General features: G+C 41.0%; 1 protein-coding gene across 17 annotated transcripts in view; it reads right to left on the bottom strand.

Annotated features, from left to right (window-relative positions):
• The window catches only part of LPP (LIM domain containing preferred translocation partner in lipoma), a 605586-nt gene that overhangs the window by 582357 nt on the left and 8232 nt on the right, over positions 1–14997 (bottom strand). Inside the window, exon 2 of one of the 17 annotated variants that reach the window (XM_039850683.1) lies at positions 13819–13876. The exons of the other annotated variants lie outside the window; for them this stretch is intronic. The gene's annotated coding sequence lies outside the window, so the exon portion shown is untranslated. The remainder of the gene's footprint in view (positions 1–13818; positions 13877–14997) is intronic. 17 annotated transcript variants of the gene reach the window in all.

The following is a 14997-nucleotide window of genomic DNA, read 5'->3' as shown; positions in this document are numbered from 1 at the left end:
AAACTAAGGGAGACACGCCAGCCTGGACAGCCTTCTAAGCTCCCAGTGGCACAGAGGCCAAAGCAAGAAATGAGGTCGAGAGCTGAGGCAGGAGCCTGGGAGGAGAGTACAGTGCTAAGATGGAGGACTGCCTGTCAGAGGGGTACACGTAAAAGCCAGAGAAGGAACCTCTACTCTGAAGTTAGAGGCAACCTAAAAGGAGGCCACTGTGGAAGCTTCAGCACAGGCTTCAGGGGTGGCCCTGGGGGTCAGCGTGCTTCCATGATTAATGAGGAATGCAGAGAATTGAAGCTATGTAGGGCCCACATAAAGCCTTTCAAAAATGTCTCTCTTTTTCTTTCTTTGTGACCAAACATGTCTTGATGTCCACAGAGCCACTGATGGGCAGCTCTGCTGCTGGAGCACTTCCTCTGCGTGCTGTACACACACACCCGTACGAGACTTTACCCGTTGCCCCAATTTGGTTTGCATGTCTGTTTCCTGTGCAGACCACAACCTCCTAGATGCTGAAACAGTGCCTTAGTCACCTGCGCCTCCAGTCCCTGGAATGGCAGGCAATAAACACGGAAACAACAAACGCCCTACCCGCTGCATGAATCAGTTACGACTCTTCTCTTGCAAAAAGCAAACCGTCTGATGGATTCTCATTCACTAACCAACAGTGTGACCCACAGTTAAGGAAACCATAGAGGTAAGTGATTACAGGGGGTTTAATACCAGCAAAAAAAAAAAAAAAAAAAAAAGAAGAAGAAGAAGAAGAAAACAAGAAAAAGAAGAACTCTGATGTGGGCAGAAGACACACATTAGAAGAATGATACTGTATTGTCTTGAGTAGTGATCTGAAGAAAGGAATATTCTGAGGCCTTGGAAAGCAAACAGTAGCCAGGTGCTCACAGTAGACCCTGGGCAACAGAGAAAAAAGGCCAACGAAGATGTGAGGAGAAAGGCAAAACATGAGTGATCATCTAGAAGTACCAGTAGTGCCTCAGGAGGAGTGGAGAGTTAAGACTGCCAGAGAAAAGGGAGGAGGAGCTGAAGGGAGGAGGCTGTGAAGAGCATGAGGCACTTCCTGTGAGCCTGTGGTGCCCTTACTGGGGACAGACTTCCCAAGGTGCCTTGCTCTACCCACCTGTGAACTGAGCTGAATCCCTAAGGTCTCTCCTAGCACAGGCTGGCTATGAAGCGAGGAGAGAGCCCGGACACCCTGGAGCTCCATTCACTGCCCTGACACCCCTGTCTCAGTGAGACCACAGGAGCCTCACTCTTCTTGCACTTGTTAACCGAGGGTGCTGCAATGTCTGCCCCGTCAGAGCCCCCGGGCTCACCTGTTTCTAAAGGAATGAAATGAATAGCATGTGCACTGAACTGGCCTCAGTTCGGCAACATTTTCATGGACTCTTATACCTCACGCACTCGTCACACAGTCTCATCCTACAGCATCCCTGACCCACCTCCAGCAGCAGCTGTCACAGTCCTCCCAGGGATGACTCCCTGGACTCCTGTGGGCAGCTCTATCTCCGTCCCTCATTCTTCTCCAGCTCTTTGGTTCCTCCCAATAATATGAGCACCATGCAGTTCTCTGGCATTTCGTAACCATGAAGTGCCTTCCCAAAGACAAGTATTTTAATCCTTAATTCAAATTTAATAGGTAACATCTGCACTTCCATTTTACAGATGAAGAAACTGAGGCTTAAGGAAGACATTATTTTCATCTTCCCCAGTACCACCCCAACTTCTAGGCAGGCCTCTCGTAGCTCCTAAACCAATCAAGAAAGATACAGCAGTCATAGCTAGTCTTTTCTAATCTAATCCCTTTGCTGCTAAATAAACCCAGTAATCAAGGTGTCGAGGTCAATCACATCACTGTCTTTCACCCTCCTGTGCTGGCTGGCGCAAGGTGCAGAACCGGGAACGTGCCTCAAGGCCCCAGTGAAAAGCAGATGCCGTCACCTTGGCCAGATACCCTAGTTACGCTGGCACCCACCTCACTTCAACCAGCCCTCCCTCCCAGTTCTGGGGGCTCTCTACTGATGGGGACCCTGACATGGGAGTGAAGACATCTCTCCTACATTTCGAGCAAGGCTTTCTCTGGGCTGGCCAGCCCAGACAACCATCAGTGGACAAACCCCAGGCCTGCCGCCCCTTCCAACACCAAGCCGTGGCCCACCCAGCCCCTTCTACTGGCCCCCACCTCAGATGCATTCCCCATCAACCCAAAACTTGTAGCTGGTAGACAGGCTCCTACCTTTTTCCAATTTCCATCCTTTCGCTTGTTCATTATGGTCTCCTATTACTAGACTAAGTTGACTGGCTTCAAATTACAGCTCAGAGAGGTCAAGTGACCTGACTAAGACCACACAGCTAATAAGTGGCAGAACTGGGACTTGAACTCAGCTTTTCTAATTCCAAGCCATGTGTGTTTGTTCCACTAATCCCAGTTTCTGTCCATTGCAATGTTCAGGAAGCCACCTACACATAAGATAATGGGGATCACATCTTATTCTCTTCAATAATAATGATTGCGACAAGAGCTAACATTCACAGAGTGTGCACTGAGGGCTAGGTACATGCTCAACACTTTACCTTCAGCACTAGGAGGTGTTTCTGTCCTCATTTTCAGGTGAGAAAATGAAAAAGTAATTTACTCAAGTTCTGACTAACTGAAGCCCACGCTTTCAGACTACCACAGTGCTATACCACCTCCAGTTCAAATGCAATTCCTGGTGTAGAGCAGTGGTCGAAAATGTGGGTTAACTGAATAAGAAAATGTAGTTTGAGACAACCAAATGGGAAGTGCTGGAAAACAAGCCTGTGACCAGATCAGACAAAGCTGGTGAATGTTAGCTATCACTCTGCAGTAGAACTAAAAATAATATTGTTCCTAGACAGTCTCCAGTGACAGCGTGGAACAGACTGCAAGTCAGAATCCCTGGTTTTGACTCTAGTTTTGCTCCTGACAGCTGTGTGACTCTCGACAAGTCCTTCTCACCTATCTTGGGTCTCATTTCCCCATCTATAACAAAAAAAAAAAGAACAAGCAATTGGACTAGGTCAGTGGCTCCCATCAGCATGGGCACCATCCATGAGCTTGTCAGAAATGCAAGTTCACGATCTACTGCATCAGAGTTTCTGGAATGGAGTCCAGAAAACCCTCCAAGATGACTCTGATGCTCCTTCAAGTTTGAGACCTACTAGATTAGATGATCTTTACGATCCTTCCAGTTCTACCTTTCTGAGAACCTTATGCTTCTTCAATGCAGCATCATCAAACTCCTCACAACTCTGCCCCTCTGATTTCAATCTGGCGTGAACTTAAGTCAATGGGCTCTCTCATCTGGGTTTGTCTGACACTTCTTACTGTGATTAATACAGTTTACTCCACTACACTTCTTTTTTCCATTTACCACCTCAGCAGTATGCATTCTGTCACTATATTAAAAAATACACGTGAAAACATTAGCAAAGAAGCCACGCCATAAGCACTATGGCATCCTGGCACCATCTTTTAAAAAAGTGGAAAGGGGGTTTATCCCTGAGGCAAGTCAGTAAGGAACCACCATTTAATCTGTGCCTTTCTAATCCCAGTAATCTTTTCAGTAGAAACCACCTGAAGGAATGAGAGAACATTTGTTTTATACTCCAATGACATATGTAGATGAAACAAATCATTTCATCCTTAGTCATTATATGTCAAAAAAAAAAATCCAGATAAACCTTCCAAATATGAAAATACATCCCAAAGAATACTATTTTCTATGTGCAGACTATCAACAAATAATCTCTGTATAGCTCATTGCCGCAATCTTAAAATAGTACCTGAGAGTCTACTGTGGAATATGAATGAACGAATGAATGAATGAATGAATGAATGGGAGGGGACCTTCTCAGTGCTGGTACTGGGGCATGTAGAGATGAGGCGATTAAAATCCTGTTCTAAAGGAATTAAGTTGAGCATAGCGTGGGTGATGTCAAATCTATCCACCCATCCATGCATCCATGCAACTGTCCATCCATTCAACAAGTACTCGCTGTGTGTCTGCCATATTCCAGGCAGAAATAAATGTCTTCAAGAAGTTAAAATCCCAAAAGATGATAGGCACATAGATAACTACAATAGAAGGTAGAAAGTGCTCAGTTTCATGCAAGCACTACAGATAACAGGCAATGGGAGAGTATAGAGGAAGTAATTATTTCCTGCTTAGGGGCACTGTGTGAAAATCAAGGTCTGCTTCCTGGAGGAGGTGCCGGACCTTGAAGATCAATTCAGAATCAAACAGGTGATGATGGCAGAGAACAGCAGTCCAATCCGAGGATATGATGTGACAAAGGCAAGAATGAGAGAAAACAATGGAAATAAGGTTCCAAAAATCCATTGGTCCCATTCAAAAAGACCACGAATGTCAGGGGGAAAAAGGATATACATGGAACAATAAATAGATCAGTGGTTGCCAGGGTAGAGGAGGAAGAGATAAATAGGTAGATGACAGAGGACTTTTAGAACAGTGGAAATACTCTGTATGATACAGTGATGGATACATGTCATATATTCGTCCAAATCCGTAGACTATACAACACAAAAAGTGATAATGATGTGTCAATCCATGTAGATTTATTAACGGTGACAAATGTACCACTCTGGTAGGGTATGTTGACAATGGAGGAAGTTATCCATTTGCAGGGGCAGGAGCGATATGAGAAATCTCTGTACCTTCCTCTCAATTTTGCTGTGAACCTAAAACTGCTCTTAAAAAATAAAGTCTAACCCTAATGCTAACCCTAACTCTAAAAATGAAGATTATACAGAAGGTTTACTTCTACAAGGTTCTGCCACTGCCTTCGCTGCCCTCAGCTTCTCCCTCCCCACTGGAGACGGTTGCCTCCTTCTTTCCTGGCACAGACCACGCTGTGCACCTGCTCGCCTCATCTGGCTTCCCTGTTCCCGTGCCTTCTCGGCTGCCTCATCCACGGCTCCCTCGCAGTATCAGTGCCTGACGCAGGCTTAACTGTACTTACTATGCCATGTCTTTACACTACTGTTTTCTGTAATTTATAAAACACATACTGCCCACGACTTTGTATTTTTAATTCTTGTAAGAAGTTTTGAGATCCAATTTGTGTGAAAGTCAGACTGCAACATAATGTAGTATTGTATGATAAAAGCTTCCAAGAATAAAAACAGACAGTATATCCTGCTTAACAGATGAGGAAAACTGAGGTGTATAGCAGAAGAGCCTGAATCCAAACTCAGCTCTTTCAGAGTCCCTGGCTGTCGCTTACACATCCATTCAACAACAGGGACAGAATCAGGGCACTTCCACAATTCTTTTTTGACCTGCTCTGGGCTTCCAGCTTCGCCCTACATTGTCACTCCCCATTTCAGGGTCCCAGTCTCCTCCCTGGAAAGCAAGGAGGCTGGATTGTGGTGATTGATTTTTAAGCCCTGCTTTGTCAGAGCCCTTTCCGAAAAAAAAGAAAAAGCAGAGGAGAGCTAGAAGGTGGGTCCCTTTGTGTCCCACTTCATCCACAGCCACTTCGGTTTATTCATTCGACATTACAGATCATAGCAGGCTTCACTACAAATAATGAAAATCTTCACAACTAATTAAAAAAAAAAGAAGGAAGGAAGGAAGGAAGGAAGGAAGGAAGGAAGGAAGGAGAAAAGAAAAAAAAAAAGGAAGAAAAAAAAAAAAAAAAAAAAAAAAAAAGAAGGAAGAAAAGAAAAAAAAAAAAAAAAAAAGAAAAAAGAAAGAAAGAAAAGAAAAGAAAAGAAAAGAAAGAAAGAAAGAAAGAAAGAAAGAAAAGAAAGAAAGAAAACCTGAAAGTTTTAAAGCCACAGAGATATGACAACTAAATTTTTTTTTAATTCAACAAATATTTACAGAGCACCTTCTCCCTGCCAGGTTCTGTGCTAGGGCTGAGGATACAATGAGAACAAATCATGCATGGTCCCTGAATCCCTGGAGCTCCTATGCTTGTGAGGCGGACAGACTGTAGAATTACAATGGGGGTAAATGACAGGCATAAAATGTCGAGTGCTAGAGCCATACAACAGAGAGGAAACAAACCAGCTTTGGGGTAAGGATCTGGGTGGTGAAGGAGAGGCAGCAAAGTTTGAAGACTGACGAGAAATCAATCAGTCAGAGGGACCAATGCGGAACCCTGGACTGGATTCTGGAAAAGAAAGAGAATGTTGATGGGAAAACTGATAATAGCCAAAGAGAGTGTGGAGTTTATAGTAACGGTCCAACGTCAATTTCTTAGTTTTCACCATTTAAAATTTACCATGGTAATGTTAAATGTCAAAAATAAGGGAAACTGAGTAAATTGTGTGTGAAAATTCTCTATGCGATCTTTATTATTTTCGATAAACCTAAAATCATTTCAAAATTAAAAATTCATTTTAAAAGATGACAAAAAGAACCCGCTCATCTCTAATATCTTTCTCAAATCACAATTTCCTAACTCTTAAAGGACAGCACATAATAACAGCAGCTAATAGTTAAGGTGGGCTTACCATGTGTCAGGCTTGGTTCTAAGGCCTTGATACGCACTAATTCGTTTAATCCTCATAACATGGAAATAAGTTATTTTATTACTTCTATTTTATGGACGACGCAACAGAGACCTAAAGAGATTGAGTAACAAGTTGAGGCATTAAATGGTAGAAGCAGGATGCAATCTAGTTCCAGAGCCCAGGCCCTTTAGCACTACACGTTTATATCAAAGCTTTCAAAAGGGTTCTGGATTTTTCAAGTAGGCATATATAACTGGTGAAATCCAAAGAACTAATCCCAAAGACTGAAAGGTGAGTGTACGTTTTATACAAAGAAGTAGCTAACTTTTGAAAATCTTTACTGGAGTGAAACCAAACCTCACTGTCATTATCTCACTGCCTCTCCACATGTGAACAATATCTCTGGGCTTGTGCTGTGTCCTGTGCTCTCTGTCGCAGTATCTTTGCAGATTTGAACCACCAGCCCACATTCTGTCCTCTGGTCTGCTCCTTGCCAGGCTGCCTGCTGACATTTTAAGACATCTCTAAAGTGTCTGTCTAGGTATATGGTGAAATGAAATATGCAGGCTCTTCAAAATAAGCTTAAGCTTTCCATGTGACAAGTTTTCCTAGATGCTCAAGAATCCATGCAGAGAACCTAACAGTGCATTGCTCATTTCTAGAAAGCAAAAAAAAATCTCTCCGATTTATAATATTCCTCGCTGGCTATGGTTTCTACCTGGGTCAAGGAGAAATCAGAAAGCTTCTCGCCTCCACTGTGGGATGTTTGAGAGCTAGACTTGGTCTCATTTATTGAACAATATTTATTCAGTAAAGAAATGGTTCCAAAGAACAGACAGTCTCCTGGAAAGATGTACAGCTGGCCAGGACAGCCATTCTCCGATCTGCCCCACCTTTGTAGCCATTTGTCTGTCTTTAGAAGGTTTTGAAGCAGACACTCTGCATGGGCAGAGCCAGAAGGTAAAAAAAGAATCCTCAAGAGATGAGGAGAAAGGGAGCTCTCCAGCAGAAGAATGCAAAAGGAAAATTTACAGTAGGGAGACTACAAGCAAAGAAGAGAGAAGCTAGAGTGGCAGAGAAGGAAATATAAGTGAAAACTAATAGGCAATATAAAGAAAATGAGTCCAGAAGAAGGCTGGGTATAGAACAAGCAGTTTGCATTGAATGACTACTATGTATGGGCATAAAGCTTTGCTCATTGCACATTTCCTCATATTGCCGGGCTCAAAGATATGTGTCTGATAGAATAATCCAGATTGACTCCCGCTTATGTTGACTTAGCAAATGTTAACACTCACCATTTTTAGTTGAAAGGTCCCTAAGAGTACATCTAGCCTACACCTAACATTTCAAAGATAAACCGAGGCTCGGACAGGGAAAAACTTGTGCCCAGAAGTAAAATCTAAGTCTCCCCATTCCTTGCCTGTGCTCCTTTCTGTAAAGACATGGATATCAAGGTAGGTACTGAGAGAACACAGCCTTAGGTCAAATCTCCTATGGAATGGTGGACCAGAGGTATAGATTAGCCTTCATTTCATCTAGCATGTTCCATCTGCTGGTTACTACTAGAGGAGAAAATCGGTAGCACTATTTTAAATGAAGTAAATGACTTTTCAGGAAGATTATAAAAGGGTAGCTTGCCTTACATGAAAAGGATGATATAGATGAATAAGAATGAAAAATGACGCAGGTGATTCATCAGAATTTGAGAAGCTGGGGAAGAAGGAAAGGTGGAGAAAATGGTATGTTATGGGGTAAGTGGAAACTAGATCTACTAGAATAAAGCAGTTCACAAAGGAGCCAAGACTCACTCTTAACAGAGATTGTGATTCACAAGCAGAGGCTCTGCCCCGGACAGTGTCAGAATACCTTACTTCTGCTGATGGGCAATCACTCAGCTGGAACCAGGCCTAAAGCAGAGTTCTACACCAAAAAAATCTGTTGCCTCTTACCTCTCCAGATTTAGGTTATAAGAAAAATTGGTCTAAGTTGTATCCATGTGTTAGAGTGTCTCAAGCAAATCGGTCATGTCAGATTTTCACAGCTGTTCTTCTCCCAGTGACTCTTTAACAAGCCCCTAGGCCTCTCTGCTTGTACAAATTATATCTCTCTCACAAGCCTAGCTCTACTCCTTGAGGAAAGCCTCCTCTGATTACACACCCACAACCCCAGCCAGAAGTCCCTATGTCTGAAATCACCCACTTTATCTTTCATACAACTTAGAACTTCCAACCCTGTATCAGTTACTAGGGTCTATGCCTAGGTACCCCTCTCAGGCTGAGATTCTGGTAGACAGGATTCATGGCTTACAGCAGCTTTTTCCAAAGTACATTGGAACATTAAGCCCAAGAATTGTTCTGAGGAAAAAAAGGAAGGAGGGTGGTGATGCAGGGAGCCTATGGTCAAATAACTGGGAAATAAACTTCTTGGAAGGTCATCATGTATATTAGTTTACTAAAGGCTCAGAAAATTCCAATAGTAAAAATACTCATTTAATTTTGTTTAACTTGAATTTCTCCAAACTTACTTGGCTATGGGATCTTTTTGCCACAGAACACTCTTAACACTTTGGGAGACACTGTCTTACAGAATCACAGCACTTAAGAGACCTCAGTGCTCCTACAGCAACACCTTATCCAATATGTCTACTACTGCACCTCCATACTAGACTGTGTGTCTTCCATAAGAGCAAGGACCTTGTCCAAATCATCACAGTATTCCTGACACCCAGCAAAGTGCCTTACAAACTTGGGCCAATAAATATATGTTAAATGAATGAACTACACTCAATCCTCTCATTTCTTAAGATAAGAAAATAAAGCCCAATATGTCAACATGATCTCCTCTATATCTTAAGTGTTTAAAAGAATGTCTTACACGAAGAACGTGCTCAATAATTCTTGAAGAATGGAATGGAATGGAACAGAAGTTTCACAGCTGTGCCCCAAGCCAGAAGTTCCCATAATATGATGGACTCCTGCCTCTTCTCTTCTTTTTGCCCAAGCTGGATATCAACCAGAAGAAAATGAAGATGACAAATCGGAAGAGGAAAGCCAAGGGAAAACCAAAGCCCTTTGGGATGGGAGGTAGGGAAATGGTGCTTGCAGACTGATGGAGATAAACAAGACTTGTCTGTATCTCATTTAGACTTAATAAGATAGTTTGCTGAATGTTAATTAAATACTCAGTGGTTGTTACCAACTGTGGTGATTAACTTAATTTTGAATTAAATAAGCAATAAATGCTTAACTGAAGTTCTATTAAATTTTACCCAGCAAGTGAGGAATATGAGGCTCTTAATTGACTTTAAACAAGATAGTTATGGCAAGTTAGTTGAATTTTTATTACTTGAAGATAACTGCCTTATTAAATCTAAATTGACTATTTTATTTGATAGAGAAATATGTCATCTATTTTTTTCCATTTACCAAAAACATGTCCAAAAAGGTTCACAGCTGGTCCAAAGTGCTTGGGTCAGAATTATTTTGGTTTTTAGTCCTATTCTAAAAATTTAAGAGGCAGAGAGATCCGGGAAGGAGTTCTATATGAGACTAAAGAAACATGTGATCATATTTTCTAAATCAAAAATCAGGGCTCAGCTTTCTTAGTATAGATACACATTGGAGATGTTGTTTAGAAATCATAACTCTGAACTTTCCAAGATGTTTCCATGGTTTAAAAGGCTACTTACACAAAACATCTGAAATCACAGTTACTATTCAAATAAATGGTTGGCTTTGCTACTCAACAAGCTGTATGACTCTTAGGTAAATAACTTCACTCTTCCAGGTCTTGGCGACCACATATGTTAAATGAGGAGGTTGGACTAGAGATCACTGACTTTATTCATTTATTTTTTATTTGTAGTACGTGTAGCCCCTCGAATAGTGACTGACACACAGTAGGTGCTCAATCGACATTGACCAAATGAATAAAGTAATACATAAATAAAGTTCAGGCAACTCAAAACACTAAACATTTTTAGCTCTTTCATAGCAAACTTCTCTAGCCCAGATTATCTTTATATATTGCCATTTGATAGTTCACACAAGGGAAACAAGTTCTAAAACCATTACTTGGGAATTTTTTTCATAATTAAGGAAATGTAAATTAAAAACATAATGAAATCATTTCTTACATATTAATTTAGCAAAAAATGCAAGTTATAAAATTAAATACTGATGAATATATCGAAAAAAAGTAGATTCACATACTGCTAATGAATCTACAAATTAGTACAGTCTTTCTGGAAGCTGTATGGTAACTTGCATGAAAAGTAATAAAAATATTTGGTATGTTTGTGTCTATAATTCTCTTTTGAAAGAACTTAAAACTTATTTAGCCAGTCAACAAACATTTATTTAAGGCCTACTATGGGTCATACTCTATGGGGAAACAAGGGAAAAGATGTGGGGTGTGTTATCCTCTGGTGGGCTGACAAAGAAAAAAGAGGACAGAGAAAATATTGTTTCAGTAGTATCACATGGCAAGCTTTGGTCTTTTCTACATTGACCACAGAATTCCTTCAACAATCACATTATATGGAAGGCACCATTATCTCCTTCTACAGATGAGGAACTGGGAGCTTCAGAGAGGCTGAGCAACCATATATATATTCAAGGCTGTGTGCTAAAAAAAGGCTGAGCCATGATTTGAACCCAAACCTGTCTGACCCTCCAAAGCATTTTCTACTAAGTCCCTGAGGAAATTAGATATCTAGTCAGATGACCACATCATCACATCATTTGGGATAAAAAGATACAAGGGATAAAAAGATAATCACTGTAAGGAAAAGTAGAAGTGCCGAAAAATATAATTGTCTTTAGGAAATAATTTAGAAGGATCAAGAGCTATTTGTCCACCGATGTTTATCATTACATTTTTTTAAGATGCTGAATTGCATTTAATTGCTTTAAAATAAAAATTATCCTAGTGCCCACACGGGTAAATGCCTAAAGCAGGATTTATCAATTTCAAAAGATCTCTGGTTACTTAAAAAATAAATACAAAGCCCAGACAAAAAGAAGGAGGAGCTTTTTGGTAAGAATATTAAGTGGAAGGAAACATTGTATACATACAGAAAAGGGGACGTGCACTTTTTGTGGGTTAAGATTAGGGTTACAGTCTCATAAAAGATCAGAGAGGTATTCAGGTAAAAGAGTTTTGATGGTGTTTTTTTGTTTGTTTGTTTTTAATGAAGTTGAATAAATGTATTTTTAAATGAGTTCTTTTTCATTGTCTTTTGATAACAGACTGATGGTTTAGTGGAGCTCAATTAGCCTTTTCATTACTAAAGATACTCTTAAAACTCAAGTTGTCATTATTACTTCACTGAGAGTATTCATTCATATGTTCATTCAACATATGAATTTAACATTTGTTAAATTCTTACAATATATCAGGATCCACGATAAATGTTAAGGATATCACTATGAACAGAAGCTAAAGCCTGTCTTGAGGATCTTCTCAGGCTGGGAACAAGAGGAATCTGAAACTGTGCTAACAGAAAATTCAAATAGAAGTCCTAGTTCAATATCTAATCAACTTGAGCCCTGGGCAAGTCAATCTTTCTCAGCTTCACATTCCTGATCAGTAAAACTTGGACAATAATAATAACTACTCACAGGACTATTGTGAGGATTTACCTATAATTTGTAGAAAAACATATGATTAACTGTAAAGAACTATAAAAATGGCAACTGGTGACAGTGTCATAACTGTACTGGTGGATTCATTCCATTTTGATCAAGTTCATGCAGGCTGCCCTAGGATACAAAGACCTCCCTGATGAGTGGGTGTTAACTTACTGGCACCAAAATAGTGGCTCCTCGTTACTCCACAAGAACGGTAGCCCACCATTCTTAGTGCCTAATCATCCACTTCTGACTCTGCCTTTCGTCCAGTGTGGCTAAAATGATCCTAACGAAGCAAAAGGGTACAGGACCCCCAAGTAAGATTGTTAAAAGTATCTTTTCTAAGAAGGGAAGAGAGGGAGCGGGGAGAGAGGCAGGTAAAAATAATCACGTTTGATAGACCTCAAAGACATTGTATATCAATTCTTGAACCAATGCCTGAGTTTTCACTGTAATATTTCAACCAGCCACTGCTTGAAGATCTCCAGTGATTAGAAATTCAATAACTCTAAAAAAGAGCTAACTTCATTAATTAAGAGGTTTCATGGAACTCTTAATATATAAAACTAGGTAGAGATCTTCCTCTTGACAGATAGCTAACTCAACAGCCATGCACTCTGTCACCCTTCTAAAGACACTAGGCAAAGAATTGGATCACCTTGGGGTCATGTTTGGACCAGAGCTGCAGACTTTGCATGTGTCATTTGCTCAGGGTATGCAGTTACTCTTGTTTAAATGAGAACGGATGATCTCTATTCTACCTGTGAAATGTCCCTCATATCCACTGCTTCAGTCCTAATTCATCCTTGCTTTATGTTTTGCCTAAGCTACTGCAGTACATCTTACCATCACCAGTACCCACTCCAATCCATCCAGCAAACCATGAGCAGTTATTTTCCTAAAGCACCTATCCAACCACCTCACTTCCCTACCTAACATTCCTTCCATAGTGCAGTCTCAACTCATCAGTGCAGCAGTCAACACCTCATCAATCTAAGTCCCAAGCCACCTTTTCGCCCTCATCTCCATGGCCTCTCTACTAGGCAACAGGTCCTCACAGACTCAAATTTTCCAAAGCACCATGCACTTTCTCACCTCCATGTCTCTGTCCATGGTACTAACCTTGCTTAACAACCCTCTCCTTCTCTAGCTCATCAAACAAATTCCCATTCATCCCCCAGTGCCTAGAGTTAGTCAGCGACCAGTCAGAGCCACCAGATATCTTTGCACATACTTTTACATACTGTCTTGATTATTTAAGTGATATCCTTGGAGTCAGGGATCACACAGCATTCATGTTTCCATCTTCCAAACTCAGGTGAGTTTCACTCCTTCATTCACAAGTACACTTGGCACATGATATTGAATAAACAAACAGAAGAAAATGCCAAATAGATGCATAAATGTAACTTTAGGGTCCTATCCAGCTGCCATTACTGGAACCCTAATATTCTCCAAGTAAAGCTGCCAGGTTGTGGCTAAAAGGAGAGATTTACAGGTTGGAAATGACAGACGGCTGGAAAGCTGACCTACCTTTCACCTCATTCTAAGAAAAGTTGCCCCTTTCCCTCTGGCTCACTACCAGAGTTTGCTTTTCCCATGACAAGGAACACCCCGCCCTCTGTGTGGCAACTCCCTACTGCAGTTCCTGAAAATGACTCCTTTTCATACCAAACAAGACAGAAGCTCCAGATGCCATCTAAGTTTTTTTTCTTCTTCTTCCTGGAAACTAAACAAGAACCATAGTCAGTGAAAAGTCATCATGAAGAGTAAGTACAGTTTACTCTGGTGACCTCTTGGCACAGAATTTAGTACTGCATTGGCAGTTATAGTTAGAGATCTTTATCAAGATGGGTCACTGAATAAATAACTACCAAAAAAAAAAAAAAAAAAACAGCTAAAGTACACACGGGGACAGAGAATCAATCTTATTTCTTAACTATTAGCAGCCAGAGCCATTTTAGCTGCCCCATCACAGGAAGGACTAAGCCTTCCTGTCCTTCAATGTCTGACCCTCCCAACAAGCTTCCACACATGTTCCAGTGGACTCACATGCTCCAAAACTTCTTCATTTGACCTCTCTCGTTGCACTTTCTTATATTTTAAGCAGATATTAACATGTTTTATCAACCCTAATAAACTCTTAAGTGCCTACAATCTAGGCTCCCCCTTCAAACATCCTCGAACTTTACCTTTATGAACGTAATTCACTGAAAAAACAAAAACAAAACAAAAAAAAAAAACAAGAAACAAAAACGTTTCTCAAGCACCCAGCCTCTCCTCTAACAAAACAGCAGAGTTCGTTGGGTTTTTACCTTAGGCCTGGCCTTATGCATTAGATACATGACCTCATTCAATGCTCACAAGAAGGGTAACCATATGATTAATCCACCAAATGAGAACACCTCTGAGAGTGAAAGGGGTCACGATTAATACTACACCAGGACACAAGCATAAACCAGTGCTATCATGAGAAAACGAGAAGGTACAGTCCCTCTAACTTTGAAGCCAGTATTGTTACAATAGCCATTTTTACAGATAAGAAAACTGAGGTTAATATTAAGGACAGGAATCCCTTAATAACCAAAATGTGGTCTCCTAAAAATGCCAAGGAACTCACACTACATTTGCCCACAACCATCTTCTCCTAATGGAGAAGGTCCTCTACCTCTTGAAACCCTCTGCAATGTGGCAGCTGGGCAGCTGGCTGATGGCCTGAATGACTAAGAAATGCTGACAATGGCTATGGCAGGAAAAATGCCAGTACTGGAGGTGGAACGAGTCCAAAGCACATTTTTTGAAGGTCAGCGAAATAACCCTGCCCTGCCCTGATCCTTTCACTGACCTGCC

The sequence above is a fragment of the Pteropus medius genome, unplaced genomic scaffold (genome assembly GCF_902729225.1).
Source record: "Pteropus medius unplaced genomic scaffold, Ma_sr-lr_union100, whole genome shotgun sequence".
In the NCBI taxonomy this organism is placed as follows: Eukaryota; Metazoa; Chordata; class Mammalia; order Chiroptera; family Pteropodidae; genus Pteropus; species Pteropus medius.
The sequence above is the reverse complement of the archived record's forward strand: the minus strand, read 5'-3'. Positions and strand labels throughout refer to the sequence as shown.